At 51.2% G+C, this 17,541-nt stretch overlaps 2 protein-coding genes across 2 annotated transcripts in view; both read left to right on the top strand.

The window, feature by feature from the left end:
• The first annotated feature begins 10,956 nt into the window (after window positions 1-10,956).
• The window catches only part of KBTBD11 (kelch repeat and BTB domain containing 11), a 32,923-nt gene continuing 26,338 nt past the window's right edge, over window positions 10,957-17,541 (top strand). The window contains exon 1 of the mRNA XM_034965561.3: window positions 10,957-11,094. The gene's annotated coding sequence lies outside the window, so the exon portion shown is untranslated. The remainder of the gene's footprint in view (window positions 11,095-17,541) is intronic.
• The window catches only part of MYOM2 (myomesin 2), a 178,365-nt gene continuing 171,789 nt past the window's right edge, over window positions 10,966-17,541 (top strand). The window contains exon 1 of the mRNA XM_063606634.1: window positions 10,966-11,094. The gene's annotated coding sequence lies outside the window, so the exon portion shown is untranslated. The remainder of the gene's footprint in view (window positions 11,095-17,541) is intronic.

The following is a 17,541-nucleotide window of genomic DNA, read 5'->3' on the forward strand; positions in this document are numbered from 1 at the left end:
GGGTTTCAGCATCTGAGCATGCCCTGATACACCCTATGAGGTAAAGGGCAAACCATACCCCACGCTCCATGCCATTCTGGGGAGCAGTGACTAGGGGACCTCTGGAGTTTGGACCCAGCATGCACTACACATGGGAAGACTGCTCCAACTCATTTCTGGGGAGCCTCTAAGGCTGGCAGTTTTGAATGGGGCCAAGAGCAGGGAAAAGCCTGCTGAGCCACTTATGCAGCATGGGCGCCTTGCCCGGCCTCATGGTGATGCAGGTATGACTATGCTGAGATGTTGCTGTAACAGCACAGCCCACAGAGCTGCGGAGCCAGGCTCTCAGTTATCTCCCGTTTGAAAAATGGAGCTTGGGTGGTACTAGGCCCAGTCAAAATTGGGCGCCAGGATCCACACAGAGGCCACTGTCTCTGCGCGGGCTGCAGAACAAACCACCATAGACTGGGCAGCCTCACCACGTTGATTTCTCCCTGTGCTGGAGGCTAAGTCAGATCCCGGTGCCGGCACGGCTGGGTCGTCGGGAGGGCTCCTTCCTGGCCTGCAGCCAGCCACCTTCTCAACATGTCCTCCCATGGGGGAGAGGAAGCAAGTTCTCTTACAAAGACACGATCCCATCGTGAGGGCCCCACCCTGGTGACCTCATCCCCTCCCAGAGGCCATCACACTGGGAATTAGGGCCTTGGCATATTAATTTGGGGGGATATGAACCTGCAGCCCAGAACAGATGCCGACTCTGAGCTAAGCAGCCCGTGGAATGCTGTCATGAGATGGGTGAGTTGCAGGCTGGGGTGGACACGATACCTTAGGGACAGCACCGAGCAGGTTCAGAAAATGAAGTAAAATGCAGGAAGCAGGTGGCTCTGGCCGTGTCCATCGCACTGCCCCACCCACAGCAGTGCGGCCCCTGGGGGAGCATGGGGACACTCGTGTCCTTGCTGCATGAACTGCGGCCCTGGCTGTCTCGTCCTATGCGAGGAAGGCCCTGTGGGAAGCTGTGGAGGACACGCCTCCGCACACAACAGCTGCACACAGGGCACGCAGTCATCCTTTCAGTTGGAAGGAGGATGAGCAAAAGCCTGTGTCTTTGTGTCTGCGTTAATGCCCCCCAGAGAGAAAGCCCCCGACCCCGGGGTGAGCAGAGTGGTCTGTCTGGGGCTGTGGGCCAGAGTCGGTTTGTGCAATGGGTGTAGGAACACAAGGGCCACTGCGGTGGGGTCATGTGTGGCCCCCCAGCTCAGCATCGTGGGCTCCCTGGCACCAAGCCTGGCCTTGCTAAGACCCCACCGAGCGTCCAGCCTGCCAGCAACAGACAGCCTTGTGGCTCCTTCAATTTGGCATAATTTCCTGGGAAGACCAGCCCAGTACCAGTCAGATTGGTATTGGGCAGGAAACGGTGCTCCCCGCCAGGCCCCTGCGGCCCTGTTTGAGCAGTGCACACTCGGGTGGGAAGCCGGTGGCTCCGTCAGCTCCCTGCTCCCGTCTGCTGTTTCAAGGGGCCTTGAGAAGAACTGACCGTTGGAGCAGGGCAGTGAACTCAGCATTCCCAGCTGCTGTGGGGAGGGACGCACGTGTGCTGCTGTGGACGCGGAGGCCTCTGGTGGCTGAAAACACCATCATGCTCCCAGGGGTCCCCCGGTGCCTACCTGACCTCCCGGGCCTGTGTCCGATGGCTTCTGCTGTTTCTAACAAAAATGCACCAAGTTCTGGGCTCCTGGTTAGAAAGTGGCAGAGCTAGGGCAGGAATGGGAAAGTCCATGCTCTTTGGTTTTCTGTCAGCTGTCAAATCAGAGCTACGAGCTGCCTCCTCCATCTGCAGAGTGAGGGTGACAGGGACGACGCAAGGCACGTGTCCCCTTGGGTGCGCTGGCCACTGCAGCCCCTTCCCCGTGATCAGTGCATTTCTGAGCACGGCCCTAGTGATGCGAGGTGTCATTCACTCCTGTCTTGCAGACGAGGACACCACGGCTCCGTGTGTGGGAGTCTTGCCACGGGCTACTTGGCCAGGGGCGGTAGGAGCTGCCCTCCTGCTGGGTGGAGCAGCCTGGCTCTGTGGCACGTGGCCGCCCTCATTACCAGAATTGACCCGAGTCCGGATGACAGGGTTGGAATTACAGAGTAAAGGGGCAGTGAGACAGGCCCTGGAAAGCTGTAGGCTCAGCCAGGGCCGATAACCGCACGGCCTGGAGCCCGGCCTGGACACGCAGCAAACAAACAAAAGGGCTGGAAGCAGAAACCAAACAAAAGCTGCCCACAGGAATCCGTGCCCTGGTGCCAGCCGGGGGCTCTTCCCTCCTGCGTATTGTAAACGGTGGTGACAAATCCCGGCTTGCTGGCTGGAAAGCTGCCCTCCAGTCCCAAAGAGCCGGCAGCCTCTGAGATCCAGAGGGTTCTGTACATTCTGGTTCTAAGCGGGCACCCTGTGTAGATGGCCCATGGCCAAGGGTGGCAGAACCGCCTTTTCCAAGGATAAACAAGAGACGGGGCCATTTTGCAGGCTTCTAGAATGATGCTTGACCATCGATGACAAAAGCCTAGAGCTCTGTGGTGGAGGCGGGGGTGCGTGGAGGGCGCTGGGGTGGGGCAGGGCTGCGATGCGGAGGAGGCACCTGTGTGTGCCGTTGGCCCCCAGTCTCTGTCCTGCCCTGCTGGGCCTCTGGGACAGGGTCTTTGGACACAGTGCTGGAGGCAGGCTCAAATGCCATGGTGCAAGAATCAGGGTGACCCAGAAGGCACCTTTCCCCTCGACACCCACAGGCTTGTCCAGAGTCCAACCCCTTGGATTGTGGGTGCGAGGCACAGGCTCAAGAAGCAAAGTGGAGAAAAAGTAAAGTGGGGGCTACTCTTGTTAGCAGTGAGGGGCTTGCGTTTATTTTCTTCTGCTCATGAAAAAAATAATTGCTTTTTTGGTGCTAACATACAAGAGTCCCGTTCCATCTCCAGTTCAGTGGGTCTCACCCAGGGCAATTTCCACCTTCCACCACCCCCTAGGAGACATTCGGCAATGTTGGGAGACACCTTGGTCAATACAGGGAGAGGTCAGGGGAAGGGTGGGCGCCAGGCTTCCAAGTGCAGAGACCACGGACACCCCAAGCATCCTGCAGTGCCCGAACAGCCCCAGACGCCGATGGCACAGAGGCTGGAAGACCCTGGTCGGTCGGTTAAGTAGGGGACGATTCATCTTCACCATCTTCCACCCAATCAAAAATCAACGGCTTGGTTTCCCTTTTGTTGCCAGCATGTGGGGTCCTGCTCTGGTCTCTAACGTCTCCCCTGTTCTCACTGTGCCTGTCTCATTTCGGCACTGTTGGTCTATTTTGAATTTTTAAAAGTTTCTTCTTTAGGTCATGAAATGGAATTCTCATACAGGCTAGCAGGAGTTAGCAGTGCCAATTAGCCCATATGTGAACACTCTTCCATTCATTCATCTCTAAGCCAAACCCAACAGTACATTCATAGCCTAAAGGGATCTGGATTCATACTCAGCCGAGACAGAAAGAACAATTTCTGGTGGCAGGAGACATTTTAGTTTACCTTATTTTGAGCAAATTCAACATATGTACATCTGACTCGCACGAGCAGTAAATTTGGGCTTGGTTTTTCACATATTCGAAGTTGACAACAGACCCCTCTTGATTTTCTGGAGGAGGTGCAGGCTTTAGATGGGAACTCCTCACCCAGGTTCCGGGATCTGTGGGTCCACGGTTGCCCACCGGGGCTGTGAGCTCCAGGGACAGGCGTGCCCACGGCTGCCTCCCTGTGTGACCAGAATCACTCAGTGCTGCTGTCCTGGGGCCTGAAGATCATGTTTGCCATTCTGGAACTTTTATTCATCTCGCTTTTCAGAAACACAAATGACGGATGAAGCACACAGGCCCCAAAACCCAAACGTTAACGTGGACTTAGAGCCGCTTGAGCTAGTTACTTCACATCTGTTTCAACGGAGCCAGTAGGAGCTGCCTCACGCAGCTAGTAGGAGACGCGAATGAATCAGGCATGGGAATGTGTCTGCGTGTCACCCATGGTCGGTAGGTAGGAGCTCTTATGTAGTAACAGTTTCCCCCAACCTCCATCTCGGTCATGCATCCCTATGGGCCGCGATTGCTTCGATTATCCCATAATTTCCTCACTCCTGACTTAGATGGTTTCAATTTTTCAACAAACGTGTACTGCTTGCTTGCAGTGGGTCGGCTCTGAGCAGCGGTTGGAGCTTGGAGGGGAGCAGGGCCTGCTGGGCCCTGACCTGAGACGCAGTCCCGTCTGTGGTGTTCTGCTTCTTCCCTAACACCCAGCCCTCTCTGCAGTGTCCTGCGGCTGGGCAGCGGCCCCCTCATGGATGTCCATGTCCTCATTCCTGGATACAGTGGATATGTGGCCTTATGTGGCAAAGGGACTTTGCAGGTGCGGCTGAGCTCAGGATCATGAAATGAATAGATGACCCTGGACTATCTGGGCTGGCCCAGCCTGATCAGAGGGGTCTGTTTAAGAAGGAGGCAGAGACGGAGAAGGAGATGTGAAAATGGAAGCAGAGGAGAAAGAGACACAATCCTCCAGCCCAGACAGAGCCACCTGCCTGCTACCGCTCACCTTCCTCAGCATGTGCTTTGGTTCAAGAGTTACCTGAGAGCTGTCCATTCCAACAGGCGCCCCCAACACTGCCCACCACCGCTCCAGGTCTGTGGTTCCCTAGGATCCAGAGTCCCTTTCCTGTCTCAGCTCTGTCTGGTGGGACCCGGGTACGGCAGGCGACTTCTCTGGAGACTCTCTGGTGTGTTAAAATTTGGACACAGGAGTTCTGATCGCAGCAGGGTCCTGCTGGAAGGTGCAGAGGCCAAAGCAGTTTGAGGATTGCAGGTCCTTTCCAGCGAAGAACCCGCTGAAGCTGGGGACTGCTGAGCTGCTGGGGCTGCCCAGAAAGAGGGCAAAGCCTTCTGAGGAAACGCCCAGGGCAGGAAGGTCCTGCCAACCCCCCTCTGACCCGGTCTCCTCCGAGTCCTCTCCTCTGTGGCTCCCAGAGCTCCCTGCAGGCTCCCGCCTGGGATGCCAGGAACAGGGGCTCTCAGGATGGTGTGGGGGCTTCAGGGCTGCAGGGGCCACAGAGCCAGGTGGAGCTGGGAGAGGCTCTGTGGTCAGCCCCCCACTCTCCTCACTTCCCACGCCTCCTGCTGCAGAACAGACACCCTTGGAGCTGGGGGATGGGCAGCCGGGGAGGAAGATCGGGTCTGACCACTCCCTGTGACCCAGCCCCATGCAGCTGCACAGGCGGCTGACCTACCTCCCAGGGCGCCCGAGCAGAAGCTCTGCAGCTGATCGGTGTCCCGCACCCTCCTAAGTACACAACCCCGTGCATCCCCACATCCCGAAAGGCCTGGGTGTTACACAGAGAGGCCATCCAAGTTTCACTGTTAGTGTTTTTTAAAGTGATTTCCTGGCACCCTACAAACAGTAGCATTTTAATCCCAGACAGCAGCCGGAAGGAGCGATTCGTCATCCTGGTCAGAAGACATTGAGGTCTATTTGGCTGAGCAGTTAGATGTCCTCTTATATTGATGGAAATAGTTTACAGCCATTTTCAAACATTTATACCCCACAACTACTTTTTCCCAAGTGTATTGCCTAATTCGGCCGGAAGACTTTGTTTGGAAAAACTGAGTCTGGGAAGCACTCCAACTGCGCCCATCTGGCACGGTGAGGCCTTTGCCAGGACACGGATTCGCATTGCGTTTCTCCGGGACCAGCCAATTGCTCAGTCATCATCTGGTGACCCTTAGCTATGCAGCTCAAAGTGTGACAATTGTGGGCCATGAACCCTCCAGGAAGGACCAACATCGCCACCAGTACTAAAACTAAAACCAGTGTTTAGAAAGTTGTGTACCAGTTTGACAGCGTGACTTTGCACCTGTTTAACCTAAGGTAATGGTTTTGTATTCTGTATGTCTTTTACAATTTTTATTTGTATTGCAAATTGAAATATTTTATATATTATATAATGTATATATGGATTTATATATATTATATAATAATATATAAATATATATTTATATTTATATATAAATTTATATTTATGTATATATTTATATATTTATATGTTTATGTATATATTTATATATTTATGTATATGTTTATATATTTTACATGTAAAATATATGTTTATATATTTTACATGTAAAATATATGTTTATATATTTTACATGTAAAATATATGTTTATATATTTTACATGTAAAATATATGTTTATATATTTTACATGTAAAATATATGTTTATATATTTTACATGTAAAATATATGTTTATATATTTTACATGTAAAATATATGTTTATATATTTTACATGTAAAATATATGTTTATATATTTTACATGTAAAATATATGTTTATATATTTTACATGTAAAATATATGTTTATATATTTTACATGTAAAATATATGTTTATATATTTTACATGTAAAATATATGTTTATATATTACATGTAAAATATATATTTTATGTATTTTACATGTAAAATATATATTTTATGTATTTTACATGTAAAATATATATTTTATGTATTTTACATTTAGAAATATATTTTATGTATTTTATAAAAATATATTTTATGTATTTTAATAAATATATTTTAATAAAATATATTTTATATATAAAATACATAAATAATATAAAATTTATATTTTATGTATAAATATAAATGAATATAAAAACATAAAAATATATGTTATATATTATATATTATTATATAATATATAATATATAATATGTATCATATTATATATTATATAACATAAAATATAAAATATATAACAAAATTTATATTTAAAATAAATAAATATAGATATTTGAGACGGGGTCTCACTGTGTTGCTCAGGCTGGAGTGCAGTGGCGCAATCATGGCTCAGAGCAGCCTCGACCTCCCAGGCTCAAGCAATCCTCTCACTTTGGCCTCCTGAGTAGCTGGGACTACAGGTGCACACCAGCACGCCCGGCTAATTTTTTGTATTTTTGTGGAGACAGGGTTTCTCCATGTTGCCCAGGCTTGTCTCCAACTGCTAGGCCCAAGCAATCTGCCCGCCTCAGCCTCCCAAAGTGCTGGGACCACAGATGTGAGTCACTGCCCCCAACTTTCAAAATATTTTAAATTGCAGCTAACTTGCTCTAACATTATTAATATATGCCTTTAAACTATTTTAAAGTAATGGTTGCCATCTTATTTCCTTTATTTTTCTGAAAAATGGTTACTAGGATTCCCCCTAATAAACGTACTGGCCATGTGGGGACGGCAGCGTTAATTCACTTGCAGAGCGTGTTGCCTGTGGGTAACCTGCAGTCTGCTTGAGGGAAGCACGTGCCCAGGCCCCTGCAGCCCCTGGGAGAGCCTGTCAGGGATGATGAGCAATGGGCATTTGGGCTCAACAGGCCTCACTCCTTCATTTACTCAACAATTACCGAGCTTGGCTTCATGCCCTCACAGTGCTGGGCCCAGGGGTACAAAGCTAAAAAGCATGGCCTCCGTTTCCCTATTCGAATCAGGACAATTAGGGTATCATCTTAAACCTGGGACCATCTGTAATTTAAAATTTGGGGTCCAGGCAAGGTGGCTCACGCCTGTAATCCCAGCACTTTGGGAGGCCGAGGTGGGTGGATCACCTCAGGTCAGGAGTTTGAGACCAGACTGACCAACGTGGTGAAACTCCATCTCTATTAAAAATAAAAAAAATTAGCCGGGCGTGGTGGCACACACCTGTAATCCCAGCTACTCGGGAGTCTGAGGCAGGAGAATCACGTGAACCTGGAAGGTGGAGGTTGTAGTACGCTGAGATCACGCCATTCCACTTCACACTGGGCAACAAGAGCGAAACTGTGTCTCAAAAAAATAAAATAAAATTTGGGGAATGACATGCTTAGCACATGGCCAATACATGTGTGCTATCGATAGTCAATAGTGGACAATATTTTGGAGGACTTAGGAGCACACTGTTTCCTTAATACGAGGGTCTCAGGCGCTGGCTGGTAACATAGGTGGAGAGACTGACATAAGGAAAGAGCTTCACAGTATTTAAGCAGCAGCTTGTGAGAAAAACGCAATTGCACAAAGTTCATCAGAGCTGAGGAAGCACTGAAGTAGGTAAGGTTCACCTAAGGGAGCGCCAGGGCCGGGTAAGGTTCACCTAAGGGAGTGCCAGGGCCGGGTAAGGTTCACCTAAGGGAGTGCCAGGGCCGGGTAGGGTTCACCTAAGGGAGTGCCAAGGCCAAGACTGCTTTTGCACAATATGCACAGAATTTTTTACTGAACCAGTGAGTGTTGTTTCAAAGCCAACACATATATTCTAATTACTTTTTCATGCCAAGAAGCTGGAAGTACTTTATAGCAATTGGCTCCATTCCTGACAGTTATTGGGATTTAACAGCTTTATTGGTTGGGGGAGGAACACATGAACTCCTAAGAGCTAATACAAGCATTTGGGAAATTATCTGTTGTCTGGTGTCAGCACTGGAACAGGGCAGCAGAGCTGGAGAGTAAGAAGCAGAGCTGGAGAGTAAGAAGTGTTTGTTAAGTCACCGCGCAGGAGGCGACAGAATCAGAGGTGACGAATGTAAGTCCACCCGTTGGCTTAAGATCCAGTATCCTGAGTGAGTTGCACGGATCGTCTCCTTCAGTCCTCTCAGGTAGGTGCAGTGGTGTCTCCCTGGAGCACAGAGAGGCCAAGTATCTGGTTCCAAATCACAAGACTTGCACAGGGTAAGGCTGGTGTCTAAGGTCCCATCAGTTGAACTCCAAAGCGGGCTGTCTACAAATTGGGTTCAGAGACCTCCCAGCCTGGAACCCAGTTTGATGGAGTCCCGCATTCAGGGGCCAGTAAACCACTGTACCCTGGACAACTCCATAAGCATCGCTTATATTTTTAGGGCGGTTTTGCATGTTGAAATATTTGCATGCTTTGAGTCTACCATGCATGATCAGGCTGTCCCTGACCAGGGGAAAATTTACATAGTAAAATAGTATTACCCTTGAAATAGATTTAAGATAGGTCCCCTCCTTCTTCTTGACAGTATTATAACCCAGTTCAATTTCAGGAACTCTAGAGGTCCCTGTAGTTACGAAGAACTAATTAAAGGCATGAAATGTTCCTCTGCAAGTTTCATTGACCATATTGGGCCTACAGTCCATTTCCAAATAAATATCTAAAGCAAGAAAAATATGGGACTCCCCACAGACTACTTATCTACCAGATGGTGTGGGGTTTGGATGGATGTTTTAAGTTACTTCAGCAATTTTTTCATTAATTCAGTATTTATTGAGAACCTAATGTATGCCAAGCTTGTAAAATGCAGTGGGGGGTATGACCTATTCCCAGGTCTCTGGACGCTGGCAGGATGGTAGACAAGATGCTGTCGGGCTTGCATGTTCAGAACACCGTGTCTTAGGTGACCTCCTGGGCCTTTGGAGGCCCAACCCCAGGGTGGCGGGATAGCCAGGTGAGGCTTTGTTTGGCCTGCTCACGTTTCTCTGGAAAAGAATGGGGGTAGTTAGGCCAGGCGCGGTGGCTCATGCCTGTAATCCCAGCACTTTGGGAGGCCAAGACAGGTGGATCACTTGAGGTCAGGAGATCGAGACCAGCCTGGCCAATGTACAGTGAAACCCTGTCTCTACTAAAAATACAAAATTTAGCTGGGTGTGGTGGTGCACGCCTGTAGTCACAGCTACTTGGGAGGCTGCGGCAGGAGAATTGCTTGAACCCAGGACGCAGAGATCGCAGTGAGCCGAGATTGCACCACTGCATTCCAGCCTGGGCGACAGAGTGAGATTCCATCTCTAAAAAAAAAAAAAAAACAAAAGAGAAAAAGAAGTATTATTCTGCAGCCAAAAGGAAGTAGAGATGCACTAAGATCACAGTAGAGTTTGGAACATTTTTGGAGTAAATTGAACAAAATAAAAACGGAGCAGCATGGGAATTATTTTAGCCCCCACCAAAAGGGTCTGTTTCTGCTATAGTTAACGGAGTTTTCAATTTTCAAAAAATCCCAGTAGCTCGCTGAGTTTCAGACTCCTGTAATTCAAGTACTGACAGCAGGTACTACTCTTCTTGGCAACTGAGTGAAGAAGGTTTTAAAGATGTTCCCGGGGCGTTAGCTTTGGTGCTGGAGTCGTAACGGCTCATTATGTATATACAGCATGGAACTGGCAAAGACTGTCACAAGCAAAAAGAACACAAAAAGAGAAAGTAAAGGCTCCGGCTCTCGATACTTCTGGAAATCTCATCGTCATTAATTTGCACAAAGCCATTAAAAATAGCATTTACCAGCAGGGGTCCAGCGTTAATTAGAACCCAGCCTGGGAGCAGCTGGAACTCTCGGCGCTCCTGGCTCAGTCCTCGCCGCCCTGAACCCGTCTGCACCGCAGGGCCCGAGTGGGAAGCAGAGGCCACATTTCTGGATATGAGGAAAAGCTCCGAAACTCCGAGAGTTTCGTCCACTCTCGTGTTGTGAACTTTAAAAAATTCTGGAATCTGTTGAGAATTTGGCAATAGGTTTTTAACCACTAAATATGTCAACAACGCATCGCCTCTACTTTTACCAAAAAATAGGCGCACGAAACTCCGCTGTTTGCGCCCGCGGACACCTGTCCCCGCCTCCTCGCAGGAAGCGGCCCCCGCGCGTGGGCGCGGGCTCGGGCTCGGGCTCGAGTGGGGACGTGGGCCGCGGTCCTGGAGGGGGAGAAGCGCCCGGCGGGCAGGCGCGGGGCAGGGAAGCCCGGGGGAACCCGCAGCCCCTCCGCAGACCCGGCCAGGGGGCGCGCGCCCGAGAACGCCCCGTGTGCACGCGCCCGCCCCCCTCCCCGCGCCCCGCGCGCGCCCCTCGCATCCTGGAGCTGGAGCGCTGGCTCCGCGCGGCCTGGAGAGGCGGAGAGGCCTGTCCACCGCCCCCTCTGCCGCCCACGCCCCGCTGCGGGTCGGAGGAGCAGCTCGCGCTCGCAGGTGCTCGGAGAGGCCTGGCCGTGGCTCCCACAGGTGCCGGGAAGCGGCCGCGCGCATGCGCCGGAGCCCACCCGCCTGGCTGCGCGTCCCGGGCCCGGGGGCTGAAGAGGAGCCGCGACGAGGTAGGGCGGACCCCGGGGAGGCAGCGGCGGGGCCTGGCGGGCGGAGCGGGAAGCAGCCCGAGGCGCGGGTCGGAGGGGGCGGCGGGTGGGAGGTGGTCGGCGAGGGCGGCAGTAGGCGGGAGGGGAGAAAAGGGGAGGCCGGCAGGGGAGAGGCGGGGAGGGGAGGCCGGCAGGGGAGGGAGGGGAGCCGAGGGGAGGGGAGGGGGGACCGGGAGAGGAGGGGGCAGCGCTGCCCGCGGCGGGGTGGGCGGCGGTGGGTGGTCTCCGCTCCGCCTCCGGGAGGCCGCGTGGGGGGCGTGGGGGCCTCCTCGCGGGGTCTCCACAGGCCCTCCCCCGGGACGCGGCAACCCCGGCCGGAAGACAATGAGCGGCCCGCGCCGCGCCCGCAGTCACCGCCCCCGCCGAGGGTCCCGCCGCCCCCGCCGAGGGTCCCGCCGCCCCCGCCGAGGGTCCCGCCGCCCCCGCCGAGGGTCCCGCCGCCCCAGCCGAGGGTCCCGCCGCCCCAGCCGGCACAGAAGCAGGAGCTGAAGCCGAAGCCAAGCGCGTGGGGCCAGGGCGGGGGCTCCTCCCGGGGTTGCTCCGCTTGGCTCTCGGCGGTCGCGGGGATCGGCTGTCCGGAACGAACGGGGGTCTCTCCTGGACTCGGGGCCCTGGGGAGGGGAGCGCGGCCCTTGGTCCTCCGCCGCTGCGCCCGGGGTGCGGGGGTGTCCGGGCCGCTGACCCCCGCGAGCCCCGAGCACCGCGACCCACCCGCCCCACCACGCCGCGGCTCCCGAGTCCGGCCGGGCGCCACCTCCAGCCCCCGCCCCATGTGCTGGGGAGACCCCCGGGCGGTCTGGGCGGGATTCCGCAGGGGTCCCTCCTCTCAGGCGGGGCTCATTCTGGAGCATGAAAAGAGGGTTAACCAAAGTCCCTCCACCTTTTTAGAGTCCTACAAAACCATGTTTCCCCCTCCACCCACTCCAGTGTCTATTCTAAGGAAAAGAAAAGGAACAAATCATTGCAGCGAGCTTTATTCTACTCAGCCCACGAAAGGCGCCGCCGTCAGATTTTAAAGTTCCTGCCATCCCCTCAGGCACTGAGTGAGAAGTTCGCCCGATTCCCCGCGGTTCCCGCCTCCATTTCCCACTAAGGAGCAGTTACTCAGGCTCCAATTAGGACCCCTTAATGGATGTCAATGGAACCCTTCAGCCTTTTATCCTGAGCTAATAGTGTGCTATTATTAGAATAATCCTCCCCGTTCCTGACATCACGGAAGGGAGAGTTCCATTGCCTTCAGATTTGCTCCAGCAACAACCTCATGTGTGCAGATTTATGATAACTGGCATTGCAATGCTCCCATCAGGGCATAACTAAGTAAAAATTGTAATGAGATAAAGCCTTTGAACTTTTCATGTCAGTTGCACGGGCATTGCTGGCCATAGCATTAGACAGCACATAATAAAATCAGTTAAAAGATGTTGCTTACATTATAGTCATGTGTAGCACAGCCACGTTCGGATCAATTACAGACCGCCAAGATGACGGTGGTCCTGTAAGATTATAAAACTGTTTTCCCTGTGTCTTTTTCATGCTTAGAAATGTGTAGATACACCAACACCATTGTGTTACAATTGCCTGCAGTATTGTGCACGCTGTACAGGTGTGCAGTCTGGAGCAGGAGTCTGTGCAGTGGAGCACAGGTGTGTAGCAGGCTGCACCGTCTAGGTGTGTAAGTGCCGTGTGTGATGTTTGCACAGTGATGAAGTTATCTGTCATTTCTCAGAACCTGTCTGCATCTGAACCATTCATGACTGTATTTAAGCCAGCATTGGGCTTGGGAGGAGGGGAGAAAGCTTAAATGTTGTGGCTTTGAGACTTAAGAAATTCCCAGGGAGCAGGACTCTGTGTTGACTGATGTCTGGGCCTAACTTGAACCTCAGAGCACCTTGCCCTGGGTGGATGGAAGAATCCGGAAAGGTGGTTTGGAGCTCATCACATCATTTGTAAACTCCAATACAAACCCGCTTCAATGGGGTTTCCATATGTTCAGGTACAGGTAGCAACCTTGGCAGTGGGAGCCCAGCAGGTCCCGTCTTGGTCCCTGTGCTGATACAGAGAGACTCTCCGTGCTGTGGACGCCTCCATCTGGGCACATGTTTCAGTTGTTTTCTAAATACCAAGAGCACAGATTGCTCAGTAATAATAGCTCTCCTGCAAATCTGGAATCACTTAGGCAGCTGCAGTGCCTCTAAGCCTCCTTGCATCCAAGGCTGTGATCAAGGAGGACTGGTGTCTGAGTGGGCTTGAGAAGGGCCGGGAGAACAGCGGGTTTCCTGATCACAAATCAGCCTGTCATTCAGCATATGTTCCCTTGGTGACTCAGGGCAATATCTGCCCTTCTCCGGAGGTCAAGGGCTCATCGTGTCAATTGTGGTCTTGAGTTTGTTTTTTTTTTCCTCTTGAAATCATTGTAATTAAGCTAAAATTATAGTGTTGGTATCCAGCACATATTTGCAAAGTATTTAACAATGAGCAAAAACTTTAAGAATAAATTAAAGCATCTAGGAGTTTACTTTTGCCAACAGCCAGGTTCCTGCTAGAAATGATTTTGAAATAAATGTTGTCTTGGAAATAGAAACCGTTGCATGTCTTATGTGCATTTTGTTTGAAGGATTAGCATGAATTTCCTTCTCTTCTGAATATTTGTGGAGTTCCCCCGCGCCCCCACCCCCCACCCTGCGGTGGGTCAGGCTCAGTCCTAGGTGCTGGGAATACAGTTGTAAGTAAAGTCAGCCTAGTTCCCTGCTATCTGCAGCTGAGACTTTAATACAGTGAAAGGCATTCAGCATATAATTACGTTAATTCTTAGGTAATAACACACGGAGACCAGTGCATTGAAGAACAGGAATACATTCCCGTGAATGCATGTAACAGAGGAATCTTAGGCTGAGAACTAAGGGATGAGAGGGGTGGCTCAGGAGCCCAGGAGGGGACAGTTTGCGGGAACATTGTGTGCAAAGGCCCTGTGGTGAGGACTAGAGCACGGAGAGGTCAGTGAGGGGTGCTGGGGCAGAGTGTAGTAAAAGTGTAATGTCAGCCGATTTTATGGCTGAGTTAAATTGATGGAGCTTCACACTTTAGAGCAAGGTCCTCCAACCCATGGCCCACGAGCCACATGTGGCCCAGGACAGCTTTGAATGAGGCCCAACACAGATTTGTAAACTTTCTTAAAACATTATGAGATTTTTTTTTTTAAGCTCATCAGCTCTCATTAGTGTTAGTCTATTTTATGTGTGACCCAAGACAATTGTTCCAGTGTGGCCCACGGAAGCCAAAAGATTGGAGACCCCTGCTTTAGAGCTTGACGGAGTTTCATATGGATTAATTTTGTAGCATGGAGACATCCCGAGTCCTAAAGTGAAATCATTAAATAGGAAGATGCACGTAGAATGTTTTGTAAATGAAAAACCACGGTGCCGATGTTAGCTGGTATTGTTACTGTTTTATTAGAAAGGTGTAGAGTCGTGGGAACATACATATGGGTGTGCTTCTATGAAGTCTACCATCTTTGTCCAGGCCACCTCCATCTCATGCTTGGACTTCTGCAGTAGTCTCTGGAGAGGCTCTGGCACATCCTCTCTTTGAACAGGCCCTCCTGCAGTAGTCAGAACAATTATTTTTATTATTATTATTATATTTTGAGATGGAGTCTGGCTCTGTCATCCAGGCTGGAATCCAGTGGCACCATCTCAGCTCACTGCAACCTCCGCCTCCAGGGTTCAAGCAGTTCTCATGTCTCAGTCTCTCGAGTAGCTGGGATTACAGGCGCCCTTCACCACACCCAGCTTATTTATTTATTTATTTTTTGTACTTTTGGTAGAGATGGGGTCTCAGCATGTTAGCCAGGCTGGTCTCGAACTCCTGGCCTCAAGTGATCTTCCTGCCTTGGCCTCCCAAAGTGCCGGGATTACAGGCATGAACCACCACTCCCAGCTCAGAGCAATTGTTTTTTATAATTCTTACAATAGTGGGCCTTTCACAGCTTCCCATTCCTGCAAGATGCAGTTCACAGTTCTGAATATTCGTATCACGACCCTTGTTCCAATATCATGGTGGTTCAATAAGCCATGCACAGCTTGGTGGCTTAAAACAATAGCATTTATTTATATTTTAAGTTCCGGGGTACATGTGCGGGAGGGGCAGTTTTGTTACATAGGTAAACGTGTGCCATGGTGGTTTGTTGCACCTATCAACCCATCACCTAGGTATTAAGCCCAGCAGGCATTAGCTCTTTATCCTGATGCTCTCCCTCCGCCGCCCTCTACAGGCCCCAGTGTGTGTTGTTCCCCTCCCTGAGTCTATGTGTTCTCATCGTTCAGCTCCCACTTATAAGTGAGAACATGTGGTGTTTGGTTTTCTGTTCCTGTATTAGTAGCAATAGCATTCATTTTGCTTAAAAGTCTGCTGTCTCGCTGGGCACAGCTCACCTTGGTGCCACTCAGCACCAGATGCGGAGCTTGAAGGCCAAGGGCTGGAACCATGGAGGCCACTGACTTGCTGCCTGAGGCTTGCGCCAGGAGGATTCACACACTGGGGGCTGGCCCAGCAGGGGCCCCTCGGGGACCTTCCCCTGTCACTGTGTGACTGTCCGTGTACTCGCTACAGCGTGGCAGCCTTGATGCAGTGGACTCCCTGTGTGTTGAGTCAGGGTCACCACGGACTGTGACCTGAGAAAACAGCCAGGTGGAACCGGGTCACCTTTCTCACGAGGCGGGGAGGTCATGTTGTGTTGCTTCCCCCTCAGTCCCTGGCCTGCCACGTAGAAGGGGAGGGAACGGGGTCTCAACTGTGAGCGCAGGGGAATCTCACTGGGTGGGATGGGCGTGCCGAGCAGGGTTCATCCATGGGGCATCTTTGGAAAATAGAATGTGCTCTTTCCACTAAGGTCATGTCTCTTCCACATAAAAAAGGCTACGGCAGTCCCCAAGTCTCATCCTGTTGTGGCATCAGACTTGGGCTCCAGGAAGTCTTCATGGAAGTCAGGTGTGAAAGTGCCTCCCTGGGTTCCAGTCCTTCCTCTAATGCAAAGGCTGATGCTCCAAAGCAATGAGAGACCCACCCCCAGCCCACAGTGCACAGCCCTGGGCACGCACAGGAGAACTGCTGTAGGCCCTCGTGCTGGTCAGGGTTCTCCAGGGAAACAGAACTAACTGGGTACATGTGTGTGCATGTGTGTGTGTGTGTCTGCACGTGTGAGAGGGATTAGAGAGCGAGATTGAAGGACCTGGCTCATCCGATGGTGGTGGGGCAAGTCTGAGATCTGCAGGGCAGGCCGGCAGGCTGGAGACCCAGGGAAGTGCTGGCATTGCAGTCCCTCCTCCTCGGGGAACCTCCACCTTTTTAAGGCTTTGACTGATTGGACGAGGCCCACCCATATTATGAATAGAAACATGCTTTACTCCAAATCTTCCCGTGTAAATGTTAATCATGTCTTTAAAAAACACCCTTAGGCCAGGTGCCGTGGCTCACGCCTGTAATCCCAGCACTTTGGGAGGCCGAGGTAGGCAGATCACTTGAGGTCAGGAGTTTGAGACCAGCCTGGCCAACATGGTGAAACCCCGTCTCTACTAAAAACACAAAAATTAGCCAGGTGTGGTGGCGCGCACTTGTGATCCCAGTTACTCGGGAGGCTGAGGCATGGGAATTGCATGACCCAGGGGGTGGAGGTTGCAGTGAGCCGAGATTGCGCCACTGCACTCCAGCCTGGGCTAGAGTGAGACTCTGTCTCAAAACAAAACCCTTCACAGTGACATTCGGACTGTGATTGACTAAATATCTGGGTACTGTGGCCTAGCCAAGGGGACACATAAAAGTACCTATCATAACCTTCCTGTTCAGAAAGGGAGAAGTGGGTGGCAGACAGGGGTGTGTGGCCCACGCAGTCCTGAAGTGCAGCTGGGTGCAGGTTGGCAGCCTCGGGACAGGGCTCAGGCCTCATCCCGCGTGGCTTCCACACTCCTGGCTGTGCCCTCTGGGCTCTTGGATCTGTTTGGGGAGTCCCTTTTCCTTTCCATGGAGAGGCCTCTGTTTGCAGCTGAGAGGTTTTCTTGCATCCTGCCCAGAGAACTTTGGGAGTGCAGTGCCCAGTCTCACTTTGTGCTGAATCTGTTCCCTGTAGCCTGATCTGGCAGTATTTCATCTGTGCAATTACCTGAAAGTGCTGTGGAGTTTTGTTTTCTATGAATCTCTTGGGATTTGTAGAATCCCCTAAGTGTGACATCTTATTAGATGGGATTTGATATTTTGAGGACAAATATTGAGAAAAGAAGATAGAGGCCCAGTCTGTGTGCCAGCCTAAATGATGTGAAATACTGATAATCAAACTTTTTTTTTTTTTTTTTGAGATGGGGTCTCGCTCTGTCACCAGGCTGGAGTGCCGTGGCGCAATCTCAGCTCACTGCAAGC

The sequence above is a fragment of the Pan paniscus genome, chromosome 7, assembly GCF_029289425.2.
Source record: "Pan paniscus chromosome 7, NHGRI_mPanPan1-v2.0_pri, whole genome shotgun sequence".
NCBI lineage: Eukaryota > Metazoa > Chordata > Mammalia > Primates > Hominidae > Pan > Pan paniscus.